Here is a 15,353-nt window from a genome sequence, read left to right as displayed (position 1 = left end):
TGAGGGGAGCACAGCACGCTGTAAATGACCGCAGTGAACTGCTAAAGAATTGGTCAATACAACTCCCAGGTACCAAGAGCCGGATCCCCACGTGCCAGCTACTAAAACCTCAATGAGAGTGAGTTATAAACCACTAAACATGTGCACATGAGTGGGGGACAATTATATATTTTAACAACTGTAAAGCAATTGAAAGTATACTAACCGGTTCACTAATGGATTAACAAGATAGTTACAGATTAATACCACAACTAACAAACATTGAAAAAGAGCATTTTTGTTATATGTGTGTTTGTCTTGTTTGTCACAGTGGCCACCTAACATTAATTGTATCTTACAAGTTTTTTAATATGTATTCTATGTTTTAATAAATTGTGTATAGGGATGCCAATCCCGGGGCATTTTTTCAATCCCGGGAATCGGGATTGAAAAATGCTCAATCCCGGGATTCCCGGGATCCCGGGATTGGCATCTCTAATCAGTTCAGGCAAAAAAAAATGCTACAGAGAAGCCCTGTCCCCCCCGCTACAGCCGCCGCGCACATTCATTTACTCACAAGTCACAACGGCGGCCGGGAGCAGGGCAGACAGGGCAGGAGGCGTCAGCGGCGGTAGGCGGCCGGGAGCAGGGCAGGAGCAGGAGGCGTCAGCGGCGGTAGGCGGCCGGGAGAAGGGCAGGAGCAGGAGGCGTCAGCGGCGGTAGGCGGCCGGGAGCAGGGCAGGAGCAGGAGGCGTCAGCGGCGGTAGGCGGCCGGGAGCAGGAGGCATCAGCGGCGGTAGCAGCAGCAGCAGAGCCGCCCGGAGGGCGGGCGGCCGACACTGCCAGGTCCGGTCCAGGTCAAAGATGATTCTGGAGCGGGTATGGGCAGTCCGACCTGCGCAGCGTGATGGTCAGAGGTCACGCTGCGCAGGTCGGACTGCCCATACCCGCTCCAGACTGCAGTCTGGGGATCAGGAGTGCTGCACGACGATCCCCCCCAGACTCTTGCAGCCTGCTGCTGCCTGTCACACTCACGCGGCTCCGGCGTCCTCCTCCGCGCTTAAGATGGCGGGCGGGGGAGCAGCTGAAGGGGCGGACTGTCATGACACGTTCTGAGGCTGCGCCGCGTGACCTCTGACGTCACGCAGAGCACGCAGCGCTCAGCCCGCTCAGCCGCGTAGCGCGGCAGCAGCATCTCTCTGCAGAACGGAGCCTCTGATGGCGGCGCAGGTAACATACATAATTAAAGGTACAGCAAATCCCGAAATCCCGGGATTGGGGACTACAATCCCGGGATTCAAATCCCGCACATTTTGGCCTTAAATCCCGGGATCCCGCCGATCCCGATCCCGGGATTGGCCTCCCTAATTGTGTACTATTTTGCAAAGCGCAGCCCCATTGCTTTTTTTTTTGGTATCATACTTCCTAAAGGGGTCTGGTAATCCCCCTTTATTGGGAGCTGCTGCAGTGCAGAATAGACAATCAGCGCTCAAACTTCTCTTTTTTCTTTTTGTGGTTAAGGGTTGGACTGGTGCTACCCAAACTGGACATGGAACTAGTAACTCAGCTGTGGGCATGTTTAAGCCCCAATAAAAGCCTTGACACACTTGCCGTTTTCTAATCACTCCTTTTAAACTCCCCGTGATCACCTGCAAATGGTCACTTTCTGTCAATCATCTTTTTCATGACTTTGGTGCATGCTCATCTCAACCGCCACACGTGTGCAGTCTGCTGATAATCGCTGTTACTTGAACATCGTCCATAGCATACTAACATGAATTAGGCCTGATATACAGTACTGTATGATGACTGTCCAATAACAGTGTACTTGGAACAAATAAAAGGGCCCAATTCAGACCTGCTTGCTAAGGGGTGTTTATTCAGAGCGAGCAGGTTAACACTGGCCGAATGCACACACACCCGCTGCCTGAATCCCCCCCCGCTAATGATGTGTACACTCACTTACCATCTTAGGACTTTTCGACTGCACGCAGCTGAAAGGAATGCCGGGACTTAATTTTCAGATGCAAGGTTTTCTCCGAATTGGGGGCGAGCTCTGATGTCAAGCAGGCAGGGACCCCAAGCAGACAGGGGCCCCAAGCAGGCCGGAGATTTTATGGGCACGCCCGTGAAATGCCCCCTGCCTGTCAATCACTGTGCAAGCGCCTCGGCAATTAAAAATATCGCTGGAGGCTGCACTAGCGCATTAGCGACTATGCAATGGGGTATTTCGAAATAAATCAAATGGGGTAAAAAAAATCAAATAATAGTCTGCGCCAAATAAAAACACACAATTAGTGCATCACTATAAATATTGTTATTGTTGTTTCACCATAAATCCCTTTCATATCATACCAAGCGCGATAGTGTAAAGTGCCAAATGATTGTCGGCTCAATGATAATTGATCTTTCGTGTTATAACAGTAAATCTTTAAATGAGATAATTAATAATGCATCTGTTTGGTAAAATTCACAGATGTAATTCATACTAGACACATTGTGTCCATCAGTTGCATTGTATCCCATTTTAAGTAGACTACTAAAGAAACATAAACAAATTATTAGCCAGGACAGAGTTAAAGTTACAATGCGTAAAATTAACGTTTTACAATGTACTATAAAAATAAACTGGTGTGTGTGGCTGTAATAGAACAGCAGAACATTTAGGAGTCCCTGTTGCTTCTGCTGTTTACAGTCATGGATGGATAAGATGGTAAATGAGAGGGCAACGGAGGACAGTGCTGATGGAAGTATTATACGTGTGAGTGAAGATGTTTGCTATCCATTACAGTGGGGTGTATTCAATGCCGTGGGCGAGCGGCAACAGCAAGCAGGGCTTCCTGCTCGCTGCCACCACTCACCCTGTCAGTATTCAACGCACCCCCCTCATACGCCAATTCCCCCTCGCTCCGTTTTTTGAGCGAGGGGGAATTGGCGTATGCGGCTCCAGTAGCAGCGAGACTCGCGGCTAAATACAGCGAGTTTTCTGCATTAGCCTAGGCCTCGCTGTTTTGGGGGAGTCCTGTGATGGCGAGGATTTCCCTGGAACGTTGAATAGGGTGAGTGGCTGGCGAGGGGGTTAAACAGCGAGGATCGCTGGTTTTCTGAAATCCTCGCTATTTAACCCCCTCACCGGCCGCATTGAATACTACCCATTGACTGTGTCAGTCTGGGGCCTAGTTAGAAAATAATTGCTGCATTATATCTCCTGAAAGCATCCACCTCTGAAAACATCAATATTTGGTAAGAACCTGCAAAAATAAAGGGGCAGATGCATAAAGCCTGGAGGAGTGATAAAGTAGAAGGTGATACAGCAGGCAATCAGCTCCTAACAGTCATTTTTCAAAACCAGCCTGTAACTTTACAGTTAGAAGCTAGATTGGCTGCTGCGTTATCACAGTTAGAAGTTAGATTGGCTGCTGCGTTATCACCAGCCACTTCATCACTTCACCAGGCTTAATGCATCTGCCCCTAAGTATCCAAAGGATGTAAAAAGAGGAGTCTATAGCAGATTTCTATGGTCCATCCGTTTCTGAAAGCAGAAGCATCCCCTGTTTCTTACCCATCGCTAGGAACAGTCTCCTTTCAGAACTTCCCTTCCTGTGTGTGATTGTTAACCCTTTGGGTGCCAACATCTCTGTGAGACTTGTTCGAAATATCCGATACAAATGCCGGAGTCGCTCACATTTGTTATATAAATTCAAATAAAGAACGTTGTTTATAAAAACGTTATATATCATATATAAGGTGACATTACAGGTTACTATGATGGATATAACATGTTTGCTTGGCAATTTTCAAGGCTATTTCAACAAATTCACTTGGCAATCAAACGGTTAAGTACACGCCGGCTGTACAGAATTTAGTTTTTTAATGAAAAGACTTGGATATTTCTTAAATGCGTCCAGACCTTTTCCCAAGCTTTATAGCCAGAGAAAACAGTTCTTACACATTTCTGTTACTATCTCAACAAGGGAAACGTGACAGTCACAGTCTTACAAATCACACAAATAAGGTTTTTCAATTTGAAATTCTGCAAAATGTTTACTTTCTCCAATTATGGGCGGTATTCAATGAGGCTGATTCGCCAGGTTTTTATGGCGATTTTGTGCTATAAGGCTAATTTCTGACTAAAACGGTGAATCACCCTATTCAATGACCAGATGGCGAATACATTTCAAGGTTTTTTTCGCCATGATTCACTGAGTAGCAATCGCTATCTTTTTATGGTGAAGTGGAAGGTGAACTTTTAAAAAAAAGTGTTTGGTTTTTTACATTTGGTGTCAAAAAATCTGGAATTTTATTCTGAGGAGGGGCATGCTATTTTTATTCATGTGCTGTAAGCACATGAATATATATTTAATTTAAAAAAAAAATATATATATTTTTTTTTTTACACAGAGCAGCCAGCAGGGGGCCGGAGCCGAGCCGCTCATTAGATATTCCTATATTCACTTCACCCGATCATTACATATGCATGATCGGGTGTAGTGAATATACCCGGTCTCCTGCTGGCACCTCCGGGGGGCAGCCTGTGCTGCCTGGCACCCGGGGAGCCCACCTCCCCCCCCCCCACAAACGTTCTGGGGCAGGCAGGGAGACTTCCATCTCCCTGCCTGCCACCGTCCTCAGGCTCCCTGCGGCGTTCGCCGCAGGAGCTCAAATTCGCCAGTCAGGGGCAGCGAGCCGCTGACTCGTTGAATACCGGAGCCGGCTAGGCTCCGGCACGCGGCGACCAGTGGCGAATGTGCAGCGAATCCTAAACAGGATTTGCTGCACGTTGCCGGTATTCACATTGAATACCGCCCAATGTGTTGCGCATCAAACAACTACTATTACGTACACAAACCTGCTAAATACATAAAGATTTCCATAACTTCTCAAAACTGGAGATGTTTGTGGATTGTTAATGATTGCATCTCAGTTACAGGGCGAGATGCACCAAAGTCCACCGGTGCATCCTGCCACACATCGCCAGATACCACATTCTTAATAATCCCATATGCAGTAGAACATTCTATTAGTAAGGCAAAGGACAGTTCTTCCGATAAGTGCTGCCCTTTGCGATCGGGCTCCATTGCTGGACTTCATCCTCTGTGAATGCGCAGAGTGGTGACTGTGGTGCATGATGGGAAGGATCCATGATGGATCACTCTGACAGCGCCGCAGAGGCTTCTATAGGGTAGCGCACGAGGAACCCCCGGGCTTTGGTGCATTTCATTTTAGTTCATCTCCCCACAATCTTTTGTTATCAACCTTCAGGATGGATCATCAGGTCGACCGTGTTTATTTCGACATTCAATAGATTGACACATGAAAAGGTCAACTTGGGCTAGACCTACACTGACAAAAGGTTGATACAAGCAAGATGTCTGTTTAAAAAAAAAAATCACGAAAAACGTATATCGACCATCGGCATGTCAACATTGTGTTGACCCATTGCCAATGGCAACCTAAACCATGTTGAACTTTTTCATGTGTTGACCAATAATGGTCGATCTATTGACTGTCAACTTAGACGCAGTCACCCATCGACGGATAACAGTACTTCAATGGAATCAAATCAAACATCCAAAATCACATCCGAACACACATTAGATGGGTCAAATAGTGTGGCAGCCGCATCAACTGCCAGTGAGTCCCAGCCCACGATGTGTGGCAGCAGTTAGGGTGGCAGTTGGTGTGGCCCCACTACAGATGTAGCGCCGCTCATTCAGTGCTGGGGCTCGCCAGACCATGCCCACTGGTGAGCGGAAGCTACAACTGACTGGGACGCTCACGCACCTCCCAGTTTCCTGTCGGTGGGGGACGGGAACCCTACCCATCTTTGCTTCAGGGAGACGGGAAGGGTTAGAGGGGTGGGTGGGGAGGTGGGGGACCGCCGGTGAGGCGGTGGGGATCTAAGGGGATGCACGTGCATCTCGTACGCGCGTGTCCCCTTCTGGCGGCTGGCGGGGGCTGGCATATCTACCGCCAGCCCCTGCCTGAATGACAGGTGCTTCATCTGTATTTGATTTTTGGGCTGTGCTGCAAACGCACCTCTGCAACTGCCGGAAGTCAAATGTCAAGAGCCTTTGTGCCCAAATAAATGTCAGGTTGCTTTCCTATCAGTCCCCCATTCATATTTCATTGATCAAAGTTTAGAACTGTTAAAGTTATAATACTTAAAACTTTTCTGTGCGCCTATTATGAAGCCGTACACAATGTAGCCTTACTTCCAGACACTTCCATGTGATCATCCAGCAGCATTTATAGTATAAACCCACCTAGCAGAACAGCCACCATCACTATCATCTGATATTTGCACCCATGTTAGTCTTGATGTCGGAGATCTGATTGAATCTGTTGAACCTCATCCTTCGCTGTCCTTAGAATAGGGTGGCAGCCTGTACAGACGCCCATAACAATATTAGTTCACATGCAGATGCCCCACTCAGTGACACTCATACAGCCACCACTGAGATGCACATAACTCATTATCAGCGCCATTGCGGAGGATGGAACTACAGCTCCAGGCCTCAAAATAATATTAGGTCCATCGTAGTGACAGTATGAGACTTTAGCATGCTGTTCTTGCTAACATGATTCTAGCCCCACCCACACATCACTAGTCACACCCACGCATCCCTGGTCACAGCTCCTCCCCTTCTCAGTACCGGCCCTTGCTTATATCCAGCACTAGGCCCATGTGACCTGCTCATAATAGCTTATCAGTACCTTGATGTACAGCAGATCCGGGCAGCATAGCGGCATTCCTGATATCGACAGTCGGAATACCAACACCTGAATCCTAAATTTAGCAAGAATACCAGTGACAGAAATTTTGGGGCCATGGTCTAGCAAAAAGGGGGTGTGGCCTATACTTGTGATGTTCCCATGAGGCCATGCCCCGTTTTCGCCGCTGTGGTGGCACGGCCAGGGGACCATCCTACAAAAAACAAGACGGTTCCGTGAAAATCGGCATAGTTAGGTTTAGGCCATGGTGAAGTAGAGGTAAGGTTTAGGCCATGGGTCCTCAAACTGCGGCCCTCCAGATGTTGTGAAACTACAAATCCCAGCATGCCTTGCCACAGTTTTGCTATAAGGGAGTGTTAAAACTGTGGCAAGGCATGCTGGGATTTGTAGTTTCACAACATCTGGAGGGCCGCAGTTTGAGGACCCATGGTTTAGGCAGTATAGGGAAGGATAGGGTGCATGGGGGAGGGGGGTTTGGGTTAGGCTGCAGAAAGGGAAGATTATGTTGTTAAGGTTAGCCTAATTACCACCAATGTGTCTCTTGTGTTGCGCATCGGAATGCCACTGCCGGTATTCTGACCAGCGGCATCTCAAGAGACAGCATCCCGATACCATCCTGTGTACAGTACACTGCCCATTGGCTTAAATTCGCCCAATCAGCTCACCCTCGGAATCGCGTGCTAATGAGGACCGCTATGGCTGGTTTGCACATCAAAGTTGTCTAAATGCAGGAAAAAAAATGTTTGAACTAAATCAGCTGCTTCCATCAATATTTAAAGATGTTTATTTATACTACAGTATATTGTGCTGAGACTCACACATTAAGGAGAGGATCACTTGTGTAAGCCCACAGTGTGTTGGAGTATAAATACAATCTGTGTAGACCACAGCAGAACACCCGTTTTTTTTTAATACTATATTATTTTCATGCACCATTTAAATAGAAAATAACAGAAAATGCTTTGCAGCAAAACATGCTCTTTATGTGAAATGGAAAATGTAACAACACAAACATAGAATAATCAGCATTTAGTTCCTTTCATCTTCCCAGAATTTGCATAGCAATCAACTTTTGAAACATTATTTTCGGAATGTCTGTGTCAGCATGAATAATTGCAGTTGTTCATTTTTTGGAAAATAAAAATCTATATATTTCCTTGAAAAATTCCAATTAACCCATTCCTGATCAAGGTTGTGAATGTGTCCCATTATAGGCTGTCCCTAAGGGGGAGCACCAGATGTATCAAGCGCTTGAGAGAGATTCATTGGGGAAGGAGCAGCTTCTAGCTGTTATTTATCTTCATAGTGAAATACTGTAACAGGCGCTCATTGCTTTTGGGCAATTAGTACATATTTCATCACAAATTAAAGTGCAAGTTTTTTGCAATTGAAACAGTCTGATTTAAATGTTTAAATGAATTGTATTTTTTTTTATTCAAAATAGTCTACATTGAATGATATTAATAGAAACATAGAATTTGAAGGCTTATAAGAACCACTTGGCCCATCTAGTCTGCCCCTTTTTTAAACATGTTACCTCAAACCATATTTGATCCTTATTTTTTTGTAAGGATATCAATATGCCTATCCCAAGCATGTTTAAATTGTACTACTGTATTTGCCTCTACCACCGCTGATGGGAGGCTATTCCACTTATCCACTACTCTTTCTGTGAAGTAATTCTTCCTCAAATTTCCCCTGAGTCTTCCTCCCTCTAGTTTCAGTGCATGTCCTCGTGTTCTGCTGCTCCTCTTCCTGTGAAGAATGTCTCTCACCTGTACCTTCCTCCCTCTAGTGTCAGTGCATGTCCTCTTGTTCTGCTGCTCCTCTTCCTGTGAAGAATGTCTTCCACCTGTACCTTCCTCCCTCTAGTGTCAGTGTATGTCCTCTTGTTCTGCTGCTCCTCTTCCTGTGAAAAATGTTTCCCACCTGTACCTTCCTCCCTCTAGTGTCAGTGCATGTCCTAGTGTTCTGCTGCTCCTCTTCCTGTAAAGAATGTCTCCCACCTGTACCTTCCTCCCTCTGGTTTCAGTCCATGTCCTCGTGTTCTGCTGCTCCTCTTCCTGTGAAGAATGTCTCCCACCTGTACCTTCCTCCCTCTAGTGTCAGTGCATGTCCTCGTGTTCTGCTGCTCCTCTTCCTGTGAAGAATGTCTCCCACTAATGTTATTACATATAGGTAACTTTAATTGGTGTATACCATGTGATGTTTTGATAAATCCATTAGACATTTTTAATTAAAAAAAGATCAAATCAATAGATGGAACCATCTATAAGAAATTTTAGTGATAACTTATACTGTATGTAGCAATAAGTTACAATTGATTGTAGAAAAGGGTGGTGGCACACCTGAATCTTAATAAATCAGCGGACCAATATGTTCACTGTTAGGCAAGTTAGGTGGATTTTTTTAATGTCATTCATTTTAACGAAATAGTTATATCACCCTACAAAGGATTACTTGAACAGCAGATAAATAGCCAGACTCAACGCTCCTCAGTGACAACCGTATTCAATACAGGTATGTCCAAATACAGTAAGTACTCTTCGGCAACACGTACTGTATGTCAAAACGCGTTTATCAAGGTTAGAGCCTTTGTACTTTTTTTCTTTTATTTGTTGCTAGGGTTACTAGACCACCTCTTGTTTTTGCAGGGGTCTGGAGAGATTTTGTTTCCTTGCACAAAGGGAGTCTGTAATGTAGTTCTATGAAAATATTGTATTTAGCAACATCCCATAGGTTTTTTGTTTCACCTCCGGTCTGGGAATCAAGCCAGGTCTTACTAATATTGGTTTTGTCTGGTTCTGTTTTTATATGAAATTTCGGTACTTGTTTCCTAGCACGGCCACAATCGCGGGCATCGTGTGTCATTTTTAGTGGTATACGACGCGACCGACGCGATGCCCCCGATTTTCCCATTGAAATGCATTGAAAATAGTCAAAATCGCGTCGGTCGTATGCGGCTAAAAAAGCCTTAAATGCTCCAGACGCGATGCCCACGATTTCCCCATAGGAAACAATGTTAAATGGCTCAATGTACCCGCGATGCCCCCGATTTCTCATAGGGAACTATGTTAAATACCTCAATTTCACCAAATCATCATAGGGAACAATGGTAAATGGGCCAGAAAGCCCCAAAAACACCCCAGAACAGTGAAATGGCCCCCCAAAAGTACTTTACGCCACCCCACGATCAACGCGAACCCGAAGCGTGGCGAGAGCAGCGAGCCCGCGAGGGGCGGCGGTACGCGTCCTCCGACCTTTTCATACCCCCACTATCCACGTCGGCGTGGAGTTGAGAATAGAATAGTGTGGCGAGCGTAGCGAGCCACCGAGCCCAAAGAGTGGCGAGCGCAGCGAGCCCGGCGAGGGGACGCGGATACCTTCACAGGTAAACGCGTCCCTTCGCGGGCTTCACAGGTATCCGCGTCCCCTCGCGGGGCTCGCTTCGCTCGCCACGCTTCGGGCTCGGTGGCTCGCTGCGCTCGCCACACTATTCTATTGTCAACTCCACGCCGACGTGGATAGTGGGGGTATGAAAAGGTCGGAGGACGCGTACCGCCGCCCCTCGCGGGCTCGCTGCGCTCGCCACGCTTCGGGTTCGCGTTGATCGTGGGGTGGCGTAAAATACTTTTGGGGGACATTTCACTGTTCAGGGGTGTTTTGGGGGGGGTTATGGCCCATTTAACATTGTTCCCTATGATGATTTGGGTAAATTGACCCATTTAACATTGTTTCCTATGGGAAATCGGGGGCATCGCGGCTAAATTGAGGCATTTAACATTGTTCCCTATGGGGAAATCGCGGGCATCGCGTCGCGACCATCACACCCGATTTTTTAGTGCTTGCGATGGCCGCGATGCCCCCGATTTTTCCTCACGATGCCCACGATCATGATCGTTGTGGCCGTGCTAGGAAACAAGTACCGACATTTCTATCATCTTGATGTACGGCTGAGTGTTTGGTTTATTTCTTGATTCAATATTTTGTTCATTTGGATTATTGGTCAATCCTTTGGTTTTTGAGCCTTTCAATCAGCAATGGCCTACAATGTGTGTTGGTTTTGGTATGCCAGAGATGTGCATAGGCTAGGTTATCAGGGTATGTTGTGGAAGATTTTAAATTTTTGAGGTAGTCAGGTGTTTTGGGGCTCCAGAGGTGGTCATCATTCCTCTGGCTGGCTAGGGTTTGGGTCAAAGCTCATTGCTCAATCTACGTTTTGCCAATATTCCTGATTTTGATTTGGTACAGTGGTCTTGGCCTTTCTGTAGGTATTGAATGCTTGGTCATCATCTCATGCCATAGATGTGCGCCTTGAAACCTGGAGCAGTTATTGACAAAGTGTGTAGGATGGTCAACTCAGCGGTGACCCGTTTCCTGTGTTTGAGTGGTGGTGAGGTCATTGAGCTTCATAGCATTAGATTAAGTATTGCTCAACTTTTTTGTCCATGTTGACTTTCCCACAAAGTGGATCACAAATGTCCTCAGTAGCTGTAAGGATTGCTGATCTTTGTAGTGCCTTATTTGAGGTTTTTTTTTTTTTTTGGGGGGGGGGGGGGGTACATGAGAACCCAATGTAGGGTCTCCCATTGTTTATAGCGAGGACCACTTTTAGCAAAAGTTCTGTGGTTAGTTGTTTATTATGCAGCATATTGGCAAATGCATACATATGGAGCGCCTCTCATACAGTGCCGGGAATCGCCAGAATGCTCTGGCTGGCGTTCGCCAGCACAGAGACCTTCCATCTGACTGGGACGTGTTAGCGTCTCACATGCATGCCCGTCACAGTCGCTCAGCGACCGGGAGCAGAAACCCTGCCTGTCTCCACTTCAGGGAGAAGAGTACAGTTAGGGAGGGGGGGGGGGGTGCGGCGAGGCGGTGGAGACCGGCGGGGACTGACAGGGAGGCAACAGGTGGTACCAGAGAGCTCCATCAGAATGGGGCATGCCAGCATCTCCTGAGTATGGCTGAACAAAAGGCACTCCATCTGTATATTACCTGGCTCCAACCCCGGTGCAACCAGGCTTGTGAGCCCTTTCACACTAGAGTCCAAACTCGGCATAATGCTGGGCAGGCAATGTCAGAAGAGCATCTCCCAGCACCAGCAATTGAAAATGAAGATAATGGGTCCCAGGTCGCATCGACCCCGGGTACTGCACAGCGAGCCGCATTGAACCGTGTTCAACCCTTCTCACTACCCAGCGAAATGCCAAGTCTCACGACCCGGATCATTTCAACTGGGTTCGTTTACACTGCCTACAGTCCCGGCATTTTGCGCTCCCCCATGCAAAAACCCAGGTTACTGTATTTGGGCTAGTGAAAAATGGGTTTTACAGAGTACAGTATTTAAACAAATACGCAAAACAAAACAGACCATACAGTAAGTGCCAAGTGTTATAAATGCACATAACTTTCAAATGCCCCTTTCTTGCTATAGGGATGGGGCAAAACCTAGATTAAATACTTATTGTAGACTTCTATAATTATTTGGAAATAACTCCTTATATATGACATTTTAAATACCCTGACCGAGCAGCTGCTTTGACCTCTGGCTTCCATGACCAGGCCTAGCACGGCTCTCAGCCTATAACTTACTCGGCAGGTTAGTCTGACACAGACAGTCAAGAAGGAAAAAGACATTTTTATGACTGCATCTGGTAATAGGATTTGACAAGAAATGTATTTACCCTCTTGAGATTCTTTGACATATTGTAGATGTCAGGGATAACACAGATCTGATTTAACATTCTCCGGTTTGAGGACTGTCAGGCAAAGCCATGTTTTATGGTGTACATTTATAGCACGAGATTGTATTGATGTTGGCACAAGAATCCAGCAAAATATGCAAACAACTCAATATAATCCCCCAGAGACTTTCTGAAAATAGACATACTATATATACATACCTCCCATCTTCTGACCTGTAGAAATAGGGACACTCGCACGGCGAAGCCGTGCGAGCGTCCGAAAAGGGGCGGGGCGTATGCAAATGAGGTCGCGGTTTATGCTAATTAGCCGCGACCTCATTTTCTACCTTTATGCTAATTAGCCGCGACCTCATTTTCATACGAGAATAGACGCTGTGCGCATGCGCACAGCATCTATTCTACTAGATTGGGGGGTCTCCCAACTGCCACCCCCCAAGACTTGCACTTTGGACACTGAGGAGGACACTAGCATCACCAGACCAGGAACTGCAATATTTCCTGCTCAGGTCCATAGGCATACTATATGGTCAACTTGTCCTTTTAAGGACACATAGAAAAGGCTATAAGTCTAAATTCCATTGGAGTATATATAAAAAAGAGTGATTAAGACCCACTCCACTCCACTCTTACATCTGGGCTACAGGAAAACACCCCCTGAATGGTCTATAAGTCTATTAGGAAGCGACACAAATAAACAGGGTCACGTCCATTCCGCCATATGTCTCGACTAGATGAAAAGGTGGACCACACTAATTAAGCCAAACATCTAGCACCCTATTACAGGAACAAAGTATATCCCTATATAAGATCTACTCTAATCCAGAGGTACCAGAAAGATCCAAAAAGAAGACACTACTTTAAAAGTCGTCATCCTTTTGAACAGAGATTACTGTTTTAATGTCTGTACCCCTAATGAAGTCTTGTTAAAAGATGAAACGCGTTGGGTTTCATCTGTAAAAACAAAGAGTGTACTCCTATGATAAGAAGAACCTGATTTTAGGCAATTCATGTTTTAATAAACAGCATTTTTATACACGTAAATATATGTATGGTTCTTATGGAATAGTATTGTGCGTATGGAAAGACAGAAATAATCATTGTAATACAGGGCGCCTGACACTATTGTGGTAATATATATATATATATATATATATATATATATATATATATACACATATACTCATGTGGCAATCTAGAGCAAGGATATAGGGGGTTATTCTGATTCACTCGGAAAGGCACAATCGCTCTCTAATGGACAAAACCGTTATATGCCGCTATCTAATGGGCAAAAATATGCACTGCAGGTGGGGCTGATGTAACATGTGCAGAGAGAGTTAGATTTGGGTGGGGGGTGTACTTCAAATTGAAATCTATATTGCCGTGTAAAAATACAGCAGACAGTATTTACCCTGCACAGAAACAATAAAACAGCCACATCTAACTCTCTCTGCACATGTTACATCAGCCCCACCTGCAGTGCCTTTGGTTTTGTCCATTAGAGAGTGATTGCGCCTTTCCGAGTGAATCAGAATAACCCCCTTAGCGCTGTGCCATCCTTTAGATAAATTCATAATTTCCAATTTCCATGACCAATGGATGAGCAGCACTCCAAGGCACTTTCATATAGCATTGTATTAGTAATTACATTTTCCTTTTTCGTATTACTAACGATATAATAAGACAATAAGACAGAGTCAAAAGATTCTCCCCGGTTCTGCAACACACCTTAACTGTAACCGCTCAGGAAACCACCACATAAAGCCTCTGATGTTGGAGGTGTGTTAGAGAATCGAGGAGAATGTAAGGGTGCATGAAGAGAAGAGGAACCCTGCATACAGTGTTGTCTGGGCATCCTCTTCTCTAGCCAGAAAAAACAATAGATTGGGTAATAGGGTCACTAGTAGACCCTAGTGACAATTTGCATTCCTAAACATGACATGGGCAGGGATGAGCGCTTACAATTAGATCTGCGCGGGTGGGGTCTGCTGCCTTAGAGTGCTGTCTTCGCTGATGTATTGCTGGGAGAGCACCATGCACTATGTAGGCATTTCTGGACCACGCCCCCTAAATGCCACACCACCACCCCGTTGTGGTCCTACCTGTCCATCAAACTGCTATTGCATCCTTCTGAGATGCAATTGTGCCTCAGACAACATTTTAATTAAAAACTTGCATACAATTGACTGCTTTTCTTTCTCTGTGTCTGAGGGAAAAATCAGTACCTCTCTGCTATGATGTACAGGAAGGAAAAAAGACAGTGCTGCCAAAAGAATGATTTGAAGAGCGAGACTGACACAAAACAATCAGACAACATGAGACCATCAGTAATACAGACCACCACCTCACCCAGCATTAGGATCCAGAAAGTGTCACATCTTTACTTGAAATTTTACATTCAACAAGAAGAACCCACTCATTTTTGTGTTGTCCATAATTCACACTTTTTGAACCCTATGATATCACAGCGCAATTTTTTTTTAGAAAATGTTGATGTCCTACATTAGTTCTACTTCCTATAGTTTAAAAAGTTTCTAAATTGTTTCAAAAGTTCAGCATTTGAAACTTAAAATGAGTGTGAAACCAGCTCATTAGTATAAACAATGGACACATCTCTCTCTTTTTCTCTCTCTCTCTCTCTCTCTCTCTCTCTCTCTCTCTCTCACTCTCTCTCTCTATCTCTCTATTTTTGTATTGAAACTTAAAGATCTTATTTACCAACTGTGCATTATTCAAGGTCCACTCACTGATTTTAATGATTTCTCCTTTGATATTTGTTACTCGAAAATGTCCTTGTTTTTCAATGCTAAACACAGAATACAGTAAAGTATAATTCTCTTATGCTATGTCTATAAATCAAGGGCCTGATTCAGACCTTTTCAGTAGGCTGCACAGTGGCGTAACTACTGTAAGGCAGCCCCAGCAGCCGCTTGG

Source organism: Crinia signifera, chromosome 3 (genome assembly GCF_055691185.1).
Source record: "Crinia signifera chromosome 3, ASM5569118v1, whole genome shotgun sequence".
In the NCBI taxonomy this organism is placed as follows: Eukaryota; Metazoa; Chordata; class Amphibia; order Anura; family Myobatrachidae; genus Crinia; species Crinia signifera.
This window is presented reverse-complemented; position numbering follows the sequence as displayed.